General features: G+C 51.7%; 1 protein-coding gene across 3 annotated transcripts in view; it reads right to left on the minus strand.

Moving 5' to 3' along the window:
- Positions 1–13,763, minus strand: part of LOC103017685 (uncharacterized) — a 383,445-nt gene that overhangs the window by 328,912 nt on the left and 40,770 nt on the right. Inside the window, exon 1 of one of the 3 annotated variants that reach the window (XR_009005789.1) lies at positions 10,422–10,440. The exons of the other annotated variants lie outside the window; for them this stretch is intronic. The gene's annotated coding sequence lies outside the window, so the exon portion shown is untranslated. Of the gene's footprint in view, positions 1–10,421; positions 10,441–13,763 lie in introns of those variants that run through there. 3 annotated transcript variants of the gene reach the window in all.

Below are 13,763 nucleotides of genomic sequence, written 5' to 3' on the forward strand. Positions count from 1 at the left end.
ACCACTGCCGTCAACACTGTCCTAAGCTGCTTACAGCTAAACTCCATCCACCAGAAGCAACAGCAGAGTATGCTCTGAAGACCCTGCCTTGAGGCAGTGCCTATGGGGGTGTTTGGGGGAATTTTAAGCCATTCTTAAAGTCTAGTAAACTTTTCAAAAGTAAAGAGATGCCACTAAAAAAATTAACATGTGAAGAGGAAGTAAGGCCAGGATGCACGAGTATATATGCAAGGACCATTTTTTTAAAAAGAAACCGATTCAAATTATGGGAAACTAATATAGTTAAGTGAACTATGATACATCTATACTCTGCCCCAAATTCTGGAAATACTGAGAGTATTTATTTCTGGGTGGCAGAACTAACATTTTTAATTTTCTGCTTTTCAGAGAGAAGGTTACAGACCCTGAAGCAGTAGCACTGCCTGGTCATTTCCAGGAAGCGACCCTGTGCCCTCAGCGCATCACCTAACCTCTGTGCCTTGCAGCACCGTCTCCCAGGGCTGCCATGGGATTAAATTAAATGAGTTAATATTTGCCAAGGGCTTAGAACAGTTGCCTAGTTTATAAGAAGTGCTACCTAATTCTTTGCCAAACAAAGAATTATTTTATAATAAGGAAAAAACGTTATTATTTTACAAGTCAAGGAAAAAACTATTGGTGGATGAGGACAGTATCACAGAAACCCAAATACAATGCCACTGGGACTATGTCACTGCTCTTTTCTTATATTTTCCTTTCATAATGGTTTGTGGTGGACCTCCCACCCTCAGTGAAGGCATAGTTTAGATTCACCAGGAAGCAGCACAAGGTAATTTGATCAGGGGGCGGGGGTAGATGACCTGGGACCTCTGGCACATTCACATCAAAGGAGATGCCCCAGGAGGGGTGACAGCTCAGACCACCTCCGTTTCATGACTTAGGACTCCCCAGGCCCCTTTTCCACTCTCCCCAAGCACCCCAATCCCCCCAGCACATCTGCATTAAAAAATGAGACTGTATAGCCTCAAGGGCAGGCCTCCGAGTTCATTTTTCACCTGGAGCCAAGGCCAGCCCAGAGGGCATTACCATCCCAATGGCCCGGCCTTTGCCAGAGAAGGAGAGGACAGCGGGCTGGAAATGCAGGGAAGTAAGTGCTGGCTCAGCAAAGCCCTCCCAGCGGAGCGTCCTCCGCGATCGCTCATTGTCATTCCGGCCAGGTGTCTGCATGCCGCCGGCCAACCCCAGGATTCGGCCGCGGAGATGGGGGCGGTCCAGGCAGAGGAGCGGATGGGTCGGGTTTGCATATAAAAGAGCTGCCAGACAGCAGTCTTGGCCCCACAAGACTTGTCCTCCCCACAAGTGAGACTCTCCCGCTTCATCTTCCCTGACAACTTGACCTTGGCTGAGGCCAAACACAAGCCCGGGCAGCATCCCCAGCCATTCCTCACATTCTGGGCGACCCAGCCAGCGGCTCCAGGCAGCTCTGGAGCAGCACCGAGGAGGGCACCTGAGGTCAGCTGAGTCAGGCCCTGGGCAAAGAAAAAGCCACTCACTCGGGACAGCCCCACCATTCAGGGGAGTGGCCCACACTCCACCCCAGTGCCTGTCAGGCCCAGGTGATGACGACCAGGGCACTGTCCTGGCTTGGCTTTAAAGAGGCATTTAATGGCATCCTATACATTGAACCCACCCCTGACACACACACACACACACACACACACACACATACAGTATTAGTGAGAAACCTCTCACAGACACAATATGCCTTCTTCTTAAATGGCCTCACTGAGGCAAGGCTCGGGGCCTGCATTCCAAGAGTGGGACCGCCGGGGCCAGGGTCACCTCCATCCAGCCCCCCACTGCTGCCTGAGAACCCATTCCTGTGGGTCAGGGCAGGAAAACAGACAGGCAGCGGGGCTGCTGGCCACACACCCTGAACAGGCAGCTCAGCAGGGCCCCGGCAGGAAAGACTGAGAAGGTGCCTGGCCCTAAGCCTAGGCACAGCCAACCTGCTGGATGGAGGGGCTCATCACCCAAGCCTAGTGTGCACCTGTCGAGCACTCCCAAGATGCTTTAAGAAATACTCTAACAGACAGACAATTAAAACTTAAAACAGGGCTTCCCTGGTGGCGCAGTGGTTGAGAGTCTGCCTGCCAATGCAGGGGACACGGGTTCAAGCCCTGGTCTGGGAAGATCCCACATGCCGTGGAGCAACTAAGCCCATGCGCCACAACTACTGAGCCTGCGCGTCTGGAGCCTGTGCTCCGCAACAAGAGAGGCCGTGATAGTGAGAGGCCCGCGCACCGCGATGAAGAGTGGCCCCCGCTCGCCGCAACTAGAAAAAGCCCTCGCACAGAAACGGAGACCCAACACAGCCAAAAATAAATAAATAAATTAATTAATTAATTTAAAAAAAAACTTAAAAGAGCAGGGCAGGACTGGGAGGAGTCCCTCCCAGCACCTAATGCACCGTTACACCATTCTTCCCAAGCTGCAAAAGCCAAAGGCTGGGCTGTCAGAGGGAGAGGTGATGGGCATTTGGCATTTACACAAGCCCTTATCACACGGATTTCAGCACACCTGCTTAGCCAAGCCTTCCCCATCAGGTCACCAGGCAGGCCTCGGTGGACCCAGTCACCGATGGCCATGCCCAAATACAGGGTTGTCTGCCAGTGCCACACCCCAAAGGACATTCCCCTCTGATGGTCCCCAGCTCCCACCCCCCCCCAGGAAACAAAGGGTGGCCAAAAATGCTTTCTCCATCACATTAGCTTCCCAGGGCTGTCGGAACAAATTACCAAAAGCTCCATGCCTTAAATGCAACACAAATGAACTAAATACAGTTCTAGAGGTGAAAAGTCCAAATGGGGGCTCACTGGGTTGTCAGCAGGGCGACATTCCTTTCTGGAGGCTCTGGGGGGCAGGGGGGATCCCCTGCCTGATGGTCTCTTCCCCCATCTTCAAAGCAGCAATGATGGGCTTCCCTGGTGGCGCAGGGGTTGAGAATCTGCCTGCCAATGCAGGGGACACGGGTTCGAGCCCTGGTCTGGGAGGATCCCACATGCCACAGAGCAACTAGGCCCGTGAGCCACAACTACTGAGCCTGCGCATCTGGAGCCTGTGCTCCGCAACAAGAGAGGCCGCGACAGTGAGGCCCGCGCACCACAATGAAGAGTGGCCCCAACTCGCTGCAACTAGAGAAAGCCCTCGCACAGAAAACGAAGACCCAACACAGCCAAAAATAAATTAATTAATTTAAAAAAAAAAAAAAGGTTAAGGTGGTAGATTTAAAAAAAAAAAAAAAGCAGCAATGTTACTTCTCACATCACATCACTCTGACCTCCTCTTTGCCTCCCTCCTCCACTTTTAAGGACCCTTGTTATGACACTGAACCCACAGCAAAATCCAGGATAATCTCCCTATATTAAGTTCAGCCTTCATTCCACCTACAATCTTAATACCCCTTTGGTCACATAACATGTAATATTCACAGGTTCTAGGGATTCGGATGTGAACGTCTTCGGGGGGGCAGGGGGTAATTATTGGATTATCCTCTCAACTACATCCATATATCTATGCAAGGCCCCAGGCTGCTCTGTGCCTGAAAAGCCCCCAGAAAAGAAGCACCCCACAAACTGCTACCTACCCCCTCCCCCATGGAAAAGCCTGGCCAGCCCTGATCCCAGCGGCTCTTGGATGGTTCCAACCACCGCCCATCCCGAGGGTCTTCATCCAACCTGTGGTGCAGTGACCCCCCTACGCCCACTTCACGGGTGAGGGAAGAGTGGCAAGACACGCATCCAGGGTCGTTCAGCTCCAAGGAGCGGGCCTGGGAGTGTAACGTGGGGTTCCGGCCCACACGGACCCCAAGGTCTCAGACGGGTCCCGGACTTGCGAGTTCAGCCTCCTAGCAGGATCCCCTCCCGCACGGGGGGCGGCCTCGCCACTCTCATCTGGTGCTCTGGTGGCCCTGAGGACCCCCAATTTGAGTTCTCACTGACTCCGCTGAGAATTTCCCAATGTTAGCAATTTCCTGCCACATTCAACGTGTGTCAATTACGGAAGCCGGAGGTGGATGGGGAGAACAAAAGTAAAGGCAACATCCACCGGGCACTTGCTAAGTGCCAGGAACAGGCATCCAGTCACTGCATCTGCCCACAAGCCCTGAGAGTAGGCCTAGTTAGTTCCACTCTCCCGAGAGGAGGCTGGGTCTCCCGGAGATGGGTTCCAAGCCCACGCTCACACAGCAGGGGATCGGCGGCACCCCGATTCCAATTCCAGCTGGCAGGCTCTCTCCCTTCCAACCCGAGACCTCCCCCAGCCCTGCCCACCCAGGAACCAAGCATTCCAACCCGCACGGAGGTTACCCGACCACCGTGGAGGCTTCCTCTCCCTCCCCACCCGCAGTGCCAACCCACACGCCACCTGCGGCTCCTCCTGCCAGCAGGACGGGCCCTGGAGTGGTGCAACCAGAGTTCTCTGGTGGTTTCATGCCTCTGCTTGTGACGAAGAAGCTTCTTTCTCCTTCCACAGCAGGCCCGAGGAAGCCACACGGAGTGCAGGACTTGGGTGTAGCCAAGCAGAGGGTACAGCTGGCTGTCACTGGGCACTCACCTAGAAGCCAGTCCCAACCTTTCCCCTAGATCTTGCTCTGTCCTCAATGAGCCAAAACAACCCAGAGGGACTGACGCCAGCGGGGCGCAGGGACAAGGCCCTGCCACGCCAGCCGACCTTCGCTCTGCTCACCCAGACATCAAAGCCAAGCTCTGGCCACAGATGCAAAGGGTCCTGGGAGATCCAGCTCAAAGGTGGGCTCACAAACCCAGTCAAGCTCTGGGTCAGCCATATCCACGCAAGTCATTTTACCACGCTGGGTATCCACTTCCAAGCCCTGCACGAGGGGCTGAGGGAACACATACAATGCAAAAAGAGACAAGGTCCCTGCCCTGGAAAAGATTTGAGTCTACAGGAGGAATGTAAACAAATGTTCCTAAAACATCCACTGCGTTAGAAACTGCCACCAGTGCTGTGAAGGAGATGTCAGCTCAACCCCCATCAGCAGTGAATCTGGGGGTTCCAGGGTGGAGGTCTTGGAAGAGCTGAAGTTTGCAATGACACCTGAAAGTTAGCAGGACTTTTTATTTTGCTTATGAGGAAAGGAAGGAAGAGAGAAGGGAGAAGCTCTCTGGCAAATACTGCTTAGGGAGGAATATTTAAAATTGGCAACAGCCCAGATTAATGAGACAGGCCCCCCTGCATTCATTTGCAAAGCACCGTTTTGCTACCACAATCAGATGCAGATTTGTAATGAAATGTACCCCACAGAAAGGAAGGCGTCATTTCCGTATGCCTAACAAAGAGTCCAGTGGGACTCACCAGTGCCCCATCTGCAAAATCCACGTTAGTCGAGACAGATCTTACCACTCTATGAAAAAAAAACCCTGCTAAACACGCCAAAGGAAATGACCAGTTGAGAAAACACAAGTAGGCAATACACATGAAAAGCTGGTCAATCACAGCAGTAGTCAAAGAAAAGCAACAAGAACATGGTTTTGTTCTGGGTGTTGAACTATACCTGGAAAGTTATGCCGCACTGTATCAAGACTCTATAAAACTCCTCAAACCTTTCTGGGGGGCTCTGCCAGGAAAACAACCAGAGATGTGTGAAAAGGTTCGTGCATTATACCAGGGAAAGCAGAAGGAAATACGAATGCCCAGCAGTCCTAACTTGCCCAAAGATGACAAGGACAGCAATACCGGCAGCACGTGCTCTGTGCCGTCCTAGGTGGGGCACCTGGACGAACTTTCCTCACCTCTCCTTCACATCAACCCCACGGAGAAAGGGCTGTGATTTTCCTCATTTTACAACAGGAGCAAAAATGAGTGACAGAGTACCTTTCTTGCACAAGTACACGATGACACATGGGAAAGCTGCTCAAAACAAGTTTTCATAACTGAATGACACTGGGAAATGGTCAGGATGTAATGTTAAGTGAACAAAGTTGAGATACGAAACCATCGTAAGCAGGAAGCAAGAGAGCCAGATGGTAAGAGCAGCTATCACGGAGCGTCAGGATTATCTGCCATCTGTATTTTCCAACATTTCTACAAATAAGCAAGCTCGGGGGTGGGGGGGGGGCGGGGGGGAGGTTTGTTTTCCTGTTAATTTCCCCTTGATTCTGAGACTGGGGCTTGAGTGAAGGTGGACCTGAAGGGGGAGATTCAGAGCTATTCCGCCAGGACACGGCCCACCTCACCCCACTGGGGCACGTGCTTCTCACGGCAGCTGCTAACTCACCAGGCCAATGACTAGGACTGTGGACAAGGGCAAGGATACAAAAGGAACTCACTTCTGGAAAGGACAGCAAAGGAAGTGAACCAATGGCTATCAAGAACATACTGTGTGCTGGGCACTAGGATGACAAGGCAACAAAGATTGAATAAACATCTGCAGGTGGATCTCTGGCCTGAGTCCATCCACGCCTTACGGTTCTATCAATACAGAGCAAGGTCTGGGGACCTCCATACTCACCTCTGCCTCCTCTCCCTGACCCTCACAGGCCTCAAGACCAACGTCATCCTCTGAGACTCAATTCAAGCAGTTCTCCAGCGAAACCGTCCCTGGGCCACCCACACTGAACCCTCACTCCCCGCCATGCTCCAATGTACCCCTGTTAGTACTATTACAACACCTACCTGACTGTGCTATGAGGACTTAGTTCTATGCATGGCTTCCCACCAGAACATGACCTCCTTCAGAATAGGGACCTTGTTGGCTCTTACCCATCTGTGCATCTCCAGAGCCAGGCACAGTGTCCCATGCATCGTAGGTAGGCAATGACTATTAGATGGCTGGGTAGCTGGGTAGAAGGATGGCTGCTGGAAGGAAGGGTGGCTGGGTGGAGTGAAATACATACAAGGATGGTTGGAAGGAAAAAAAAGCACGGAAGGGTGGAAGGAAGTGTGTAAGTATAGATGGAAGAACAGATAGAAGCATAGAAGAAAGGCGAGAGGGAGGGAAAACCATCAGAAAGAGATGAAGTAAGACATCTCTGTCTTTGGGATGCCACTCTGGATATGCCACTCTGTCGACAGAGAAGAAGGAAGGCGAGGTGACATATCCACGGTGGCATCCCAAAGTTCACATCTTGCCTGTGGGTCATCGACGGCCATCAACGTGTTTCAATGGGAAGGGCACTCTGCAAGGAGTTCGCCTGCTCTTGAGAAGGTCACACGGCAGGAGAGTGAGAACTCACGTGCTAGTGGTCATCAACTCCTCTTCTTTACAAGACCACTCAGCAGGCAACCAGCCTGGCAAGTCTCCCCGTGTACGTCCCCTCCCACTCCTAAAGCCCCTGAAATCCTTTCCCTAAATGCACCTAAGCTGGGCTGCCCAGCCCTCTCTGTGCCTCCCGAAGGTGCCTTTGGGGAGCAGCCCGTTCCTGGTCCCACACCACACCCCAGAGCCCACAGCGGGGAACCCGTTCCGCCAGAAGGAGCTCTGCGTCCTGTAGCCAGTTCCCTTCACAGAGCTGCCCAGCGGTTCCAGTAAGTCGTCCTGCCCGGATTTGCACACACTGTTCCCGCAGCCCCTGGGGCGCCACCCGTTCCCATCAATGCTGGCAGCTGCCAACCAGTCACGGGGCCCCACGTGAAAGGAGGTGTTCACGGGTTTTCTGTCACCAATCGGTTTGTAGGGCGGCTTTAGTCCTGGGGCTCACCACACCCAGATGATACAAGCTTAAGGAGAGGGAGATGACACATTGAAGGAGGGAAGAGAAAGCGATCTCCCCTCAGGACCTGTAACTCAGCCCCTCTACTTGTAGGGACGAAGAAAGAAATGATGGCTGAGGGCCTCCCATGTATCGATACCAGACACTGCATCTGTGAGAGGCTCATCCAACCACCTTTGACCTAGGTGCTATCGCATCCATTTTACAGATAAGGAAACTGAGGCTAAGGCAGGTTAAATAAATACCAGACCCAAGATCAACCTCAGATGACTCTACAGCCCAGATCAGACTTCGCACCGATGCCTCCCAAGTTCAGCCTTGCCTGTCTACTCAATCCAGACAGAAAGCACAAAGATACTGAACAAGACCCAGTGGGGAATCAGATCTGTGTGAACAGTCCACAGGCTAGCTATGGACATTTCTGTCCCAGCCTCAGAGCTTCTTATGCACTACGGCTTGTACTATACTGGCCACTTAGTTATTTAGGAGAAGTAGTCCAGTTATTTAGGAGAAGTAGTCCAGGAGGAAAGCGAGCTCAAGAGACAGAGACCGGGGGCTCAAACTGTGACTCTGCCACTGTGTGACCGTGACCAAGTTGCTTAACCTACATGTCGATCCTTAGTAAAGAGCCTGTACCATCATGCCTGCATGGGTTGGCCATCCAGGAAATGTTGGTTCTTATTTTTTCTTCCGCTTTGCAATAAGATAAGAACCCACACTTCGTCGTTCTGTTTGTGCTAAGAATGCAAGAATACAGTTAAGGAGTTGGACAGCCAAGCCATCACCTGACATTGTGCAAAACGAGGGAGCCAACTGCCAACAAGCATGATAACACTGGGAGGAAAAAACACCCAGTTTCTCCTCCCATTTAAAAGTGCCATTAAAAAATGAATCTTCAGGGCTTCCCTGGTGGCACAGTGGTTAAGACTCTGCCTGCCAACGCAGGGGACGCGGGTTCGAGCCCTGGTCCAGGAAGATCCCACATGCCGCGGAGCAACTAAGCCCGTGTGCAACAACTACTGAGCCTGCGCTCTAGAGCCCGTGAGCCACAACTACTGAGCCTGTGCACCACAGCTACTGAGGCTGCATGCCACACTACTGAAGCCCGCATGCCTAAAGCCCGTGCTCCACAGCAACAGAAGCCACCACAATGAGAAGCCCACGCACCGCAACGAAGACCCAACGCAGCCAAAAATAAAACAAATAAAATAAAATAAAATTTTTTAAAAAAATGAATCTTCAGGTATAGTAACAGGAGAAAGAGTCAGGAGTGGTCGCAAAGGTCACAGAAATGCTCTGTATCAGATTTCACTCAAATTCATACAACATTGGCCACCTCGTGTGGGCCAGCCACGGTTCTAGAAACTCGGATCACCATCATTCCCTTACAGAAGACTGCACTGAAACTTTCAATCAAGACTAGAAACCCCACTTCAACATCTGGCCTTTCTGCCAATACATCTGTCTTCAAAAAGCATCCACTTCAATAGCACTCCCCACCTCACTCACGCACCCACTGCAGGAGAGAACCTCAAGTTAACAGAGACCTCACAGCCGCCCTGTTGGCCTGAGTCTTCTGGGGTTTTACACTGTGAAGATAATAACTGAATTCAGATCCTGGGGCCTTTACAGGCAGCTCCAGCCAGGGTGGCCCTGGGAAAGTAGGACCCACCAACCGCCCCAAGTGAAGCCAGAAATCCCAGTTTTTACACGAAATATACGGGCTGTTACGGTGAGTGATTTCAAACACAGGCCCAACAAAACCCTACCAGAGCAGCCCACTCAGCCCTGAGATCCCCGCTGGCTGAGACCACCACGGGCAGGAGACTGGAAGGCCTTACCTGTGTCTCAGGGGCTGACCTGAAAGAGGTTCTCCACCTCACCTGGGGAGCTCGTTACAAAGGCAGATTCCAATGCCCTCACCCCCATGCAGATGTCCCCGCCCCCCTCCCCACTTCCCGGGGAAAAAAAGGGGGGTGCTAGCACCCTGGTCTAGCCCAACTTCCTCTCTTTGTGTAAGGGATAACCGAGAACAGCAGAAAGAAAATGACGATCCCAAAGCCTCCTGACTAAAGAGGGGGTACATCTAGAACCTGAACCCCAGGGGGCTTCCCCAGCACCCTGCAGCCTCAACATGGGTCTCCCCTCAGAGTCAAGGAGCTACTCAATCTCCTCACACTATGCCACTATGTCCCTATCCCCGCCTCCCAGACACAGACGCTTGGGGGTCGTCACTGTCAAGGCCTACAGCTGCTTTCTCCATCCCAGGGGCTGAAGTCCACGCCCCAGCTTGCCCTCAGGGCTCAGGCTGCAGGCTGAACCTACAGTGACAGCAGGACTCCAGATGCCACTTTAGTTTCCACTAGCTGCCACTATTAAGTGGTTTCCTGCACTGCTGACAGCTGCCTTCCATGGGGAAGACTCCAGCAGCTAAGCGGCAAAGGAGAGAAGAAAAAAAAGGAAAGAGAGAGGATGAAAGGAGCACACAAACCAATGAACTTGAATCAGAGAATCTAACACAGAACTGAGGTCTGGGGTCAAACTCCAGACACACCGCTCCCTGGCTCACGGGCCCTGAGCAAGTGTCCTCTACTAAACCCTCAGTTTCTTCCACCAGAAATGGGTATAAGGACAGAGCCTGACATCTTTGGACAGGAATTAACTGCACACAGCACAGTCAGTGCCAATACATAGATGTTACTGTCTCACCTGCTCCCTCACGGGGGTGGGTTTTCAAGGTCATTTCAAGATGCTCACAAAATACGCAAGACACAGGAGATTTGAACACTCCTCCTGTGGCCCTGTCAGGACAGGTGACCCGGCCGTCTTCCCCCAGATCTTGCCTGGTTTGCTCCTGCCCCAGCTTGCTAAATCTGCCCATGCTTCTTTCCCGTAACTCAGCCGCTGGCTAGAGTCAAACTCTTGGGTTCTGGATCACAAAGGAATGTAGCCGATCCTGCGAGGCGGACTTGGGGCCTGTAACGGGGCGGGGTGGGGGCAAGAGAACTCGAGGGTGGCCAGCGGCACACAGGGTCAAATGCCCATTCGGGCCCAGGCAAGTCCCACAAAGGACTCGCTGTGGAGAACAGGGCTGCAGGGTGACTCAGAGGCCACACTTCAGGACCGTGACTCAGCGGCCCGGTGCAGAACTGGGCTGGCCCATTGCCCTAGAGCCACCCCCAGAAGCAGGGGGTCCCATGCCAGGCGGGCTGGGGAGAGTCAGTCCTGAGGAATGCCCCCTGCCCACCCACCTGTGCCCACAGCTGGCGACTCATGAGGCTGGCATGCCAGGGTGGGAGTGGGGGGGCCCCCACGTGACCCCACCTCCCTGCCGTTGCGCCAGGGTAAACAGGCGGGAACGGGAGCCCCGCTTCCCGGCCACGGGGCGAGGTCTCGCCTGCACAGGGCTACTGGGATCGGAGGAGGGGGGCGGCCCGCGAGGCAGGAAATGGCCGGGATGCCCGCTCACTGGCTTCTGGGGCCGTGCGGGGAGCGGGGAGCCTGGAAGAGAAAGGACAGGGTGGCAGGACAGAGGAGGGCGGGGCTGGAGCGTGCCCCTGGGGCACAGTGACCACCAGCAGCTTATGCTGTGCAGAGGCTTAACTAGCATCCTGCTCCTCCCTCCCTCTCTGGATCCCTCTCTTTACCCTCCTCCTTCTCCTCGTGTTCTCGCCCTACCCGCCTCTCTCTCACTCATTTTTAGACAGTTCAGTCATAAGCATTTCCCCTACAGAAAGCCTCTGCCACAGCCAGCAGCCCCCTCCGACTCACCGTGGGGCCTCCCCTGCAGCCCCCTTAGGTAAACCCGAGCCTCTACCGGCAGATGCCCCTACACACCATTCTCCCCGCCACCAAAATCCTAGGTCAATCCCACGCCACCTCTTCCAGGCAGCCTGCCAGAGATCCTCAAAGCCAGCCCTTCCCTTTCCCTGCCTGGCCTCCTACTGGGACAACTCACCTACTCACTCTCACTAATGCTCTGCGTTTCCACTGCTGCTAGTTCTTTACGAGGTTCTGTGTGGCTTCCTCTCCTGGAGCCCAGGTCCCCCAGGACCCACTGTCCTTCCACTGTGTACTTCTAGGCTCCGGCAACAGACGATCTTGCCCATGAGAGATGCTCGATAACCTTATGCCCCCAACTTTTTCCAATCAGAAATCTGCACAGCCTGAGAGAGAAGCGTGTTCATTCTCCCAGCAACTCTATACCCCCAAAGTCACACCTGGTCACTGTTGACTGAGCGCCTCTCCACGCAGCTGGGCACTCACCACACCAGACGCCGCAGAAGCAGAAAGGACCAAGACCCAGGAGCCCTGCTCTCAGGGGCCCCACTGTCCAAGCGGAGCAGACCTGTGAGATCAGCTGCTATGGGGTTGGGAGGGAGGAGAAGCCAGGGCAGGTTCACTAATAGTAATAAAGTTCCGACATCACCAGCTCACATTTTACTGAGCCCTTAGTTTGTGCCAAGGGCTTTACCTCCCTTAACGAACTGTCACAATTCCCTCTCTCACAGATGAGAAAGCTGAGGCCCAGGGAGGTTAATATCACACTGAAGATCACAGAGCTGAATTCGAACCCAGGCAGGCTAGCACCAGGGGGTCATGCACTAACCACTACACCTCACTGCCTCTTGACCCAAAGCTTCCAACAGATTAATGACATGACATATCTAAATGAACCGAGGTAAACGGGAGCCCGGGCGACCGGGCTGCTGCGAAACATGGCGGTCTGCTGGGACCGTAGCACAAGCATGACTATGTGAAAGAAGAAGAAGGTTTTCCTGAAGATGAGGCGACTGAATCGGAAGAAAACCTTAAGTTTGGTGAAAGAGTTGGATGCCTTTCCGAAAGTTCCTGACAGCTCTGTAGAGACTTCAGCCAGTGGGGGGGGGGGGGGGGGGGGTACAGCTTCTCTAACAGCATTTACCACTATGGCTTTATTAACTATAATGGAATTTTCAGTATATCCAGATACATGCAGGAAGTATGAATATGAACTAGACAAGGATTCTTCTAGCAAATTGAGAATCAATATAGATATTACTGTTGCCATGAAGTGTCAGTCTATTTGAGCAGATGTCTTGGATTTAGCAGAAACAATGGTTGCATCTGCAGAGGGTCTAGTTTATGAACCAGCAATATTTGATCTTTCACCACAGCAAAAAGAGCGGCAGAGGATTCTACAGCTGATTCAGAGTAGACGGCAAGAAGAACATTCACTTCAAGATGTGATACTGAAAAGTGCTTTTAAAAGTACATCAACAGCACTTCCACCACGGTGGGAGATTTTGTGAGACTATTTATTAAGAATTTACTGTGACATAATTTTAGTATTGGTTTACTCCTCTGAATCTTATATTTCTTAGAGAAAATGTAATCATTCTGTGTGATGAGATGTCTTTTTTTTTTTTTTTGGCCGCACCGCGCGGCATGCGGGATCTTAGTTCCCCGACCAGGGATTGAACCCGCGCCCCCTGCAGTGGAAGTTTGGAGTCTTAACCACTGGACCGCCAGGGAAGTCTCAAGATGTCTTTTTTACTCTTAAATTTATGGCCTGTGATATTGATCAGGATTATCCCAAATATTATTTTCGTTTAATTTTTCTCTTTTATGTGTGTATGGTATACCTTCATATAAAATTGTACTAGGTTTTAAGAACAAATTAATTTCATTTACCATTATGAGGATGTATAAACTTTGGTTAGGGATTTCATGTTTTTATTTCACTTTTTGTCTCTTTTATAGATTAGAAGAGCTGATATTTGGAAATGCTATAATCATGAAAATGATCATTTAAATTTAAAACTATACAGAGGTTTTACATTTGCTTAGGAAGAAAATGTTATTGTCTATTTGAAGTTAAGTGGCATGTCCTTCCCTTATTCATTCTTTTTACCAACACTTCCTGTCCCCTAAAGTACCAGAAACATGATAAAAGCATGTCTTTGTTGGACTAGTAATTCTTTTTTTTTTTTTTTTTTATTAAAACTGTTCTTAAATTTATTTATTTATTTATTTTTGGCTGTGTTGGGTCTTCGTTTCTGTGTGAGGGCT

The sequence above is a fragment of the Balaenoptera acutorostrata genome, chromosome 17, assembly GCF_949987535.1.
Source record: "Balaenoptera acutorostrata chromosome 17, mBalAcu1.1, whole genome shotgun sequence".
NCBI classification, from domain to species: domain Eukaryota; kingdom Metazoa; phylum Chordata; class Mammalia; order Artiodactyla; family Balaenopteridae; genus Balaenoptera; species Balaenoptera acutorostrata.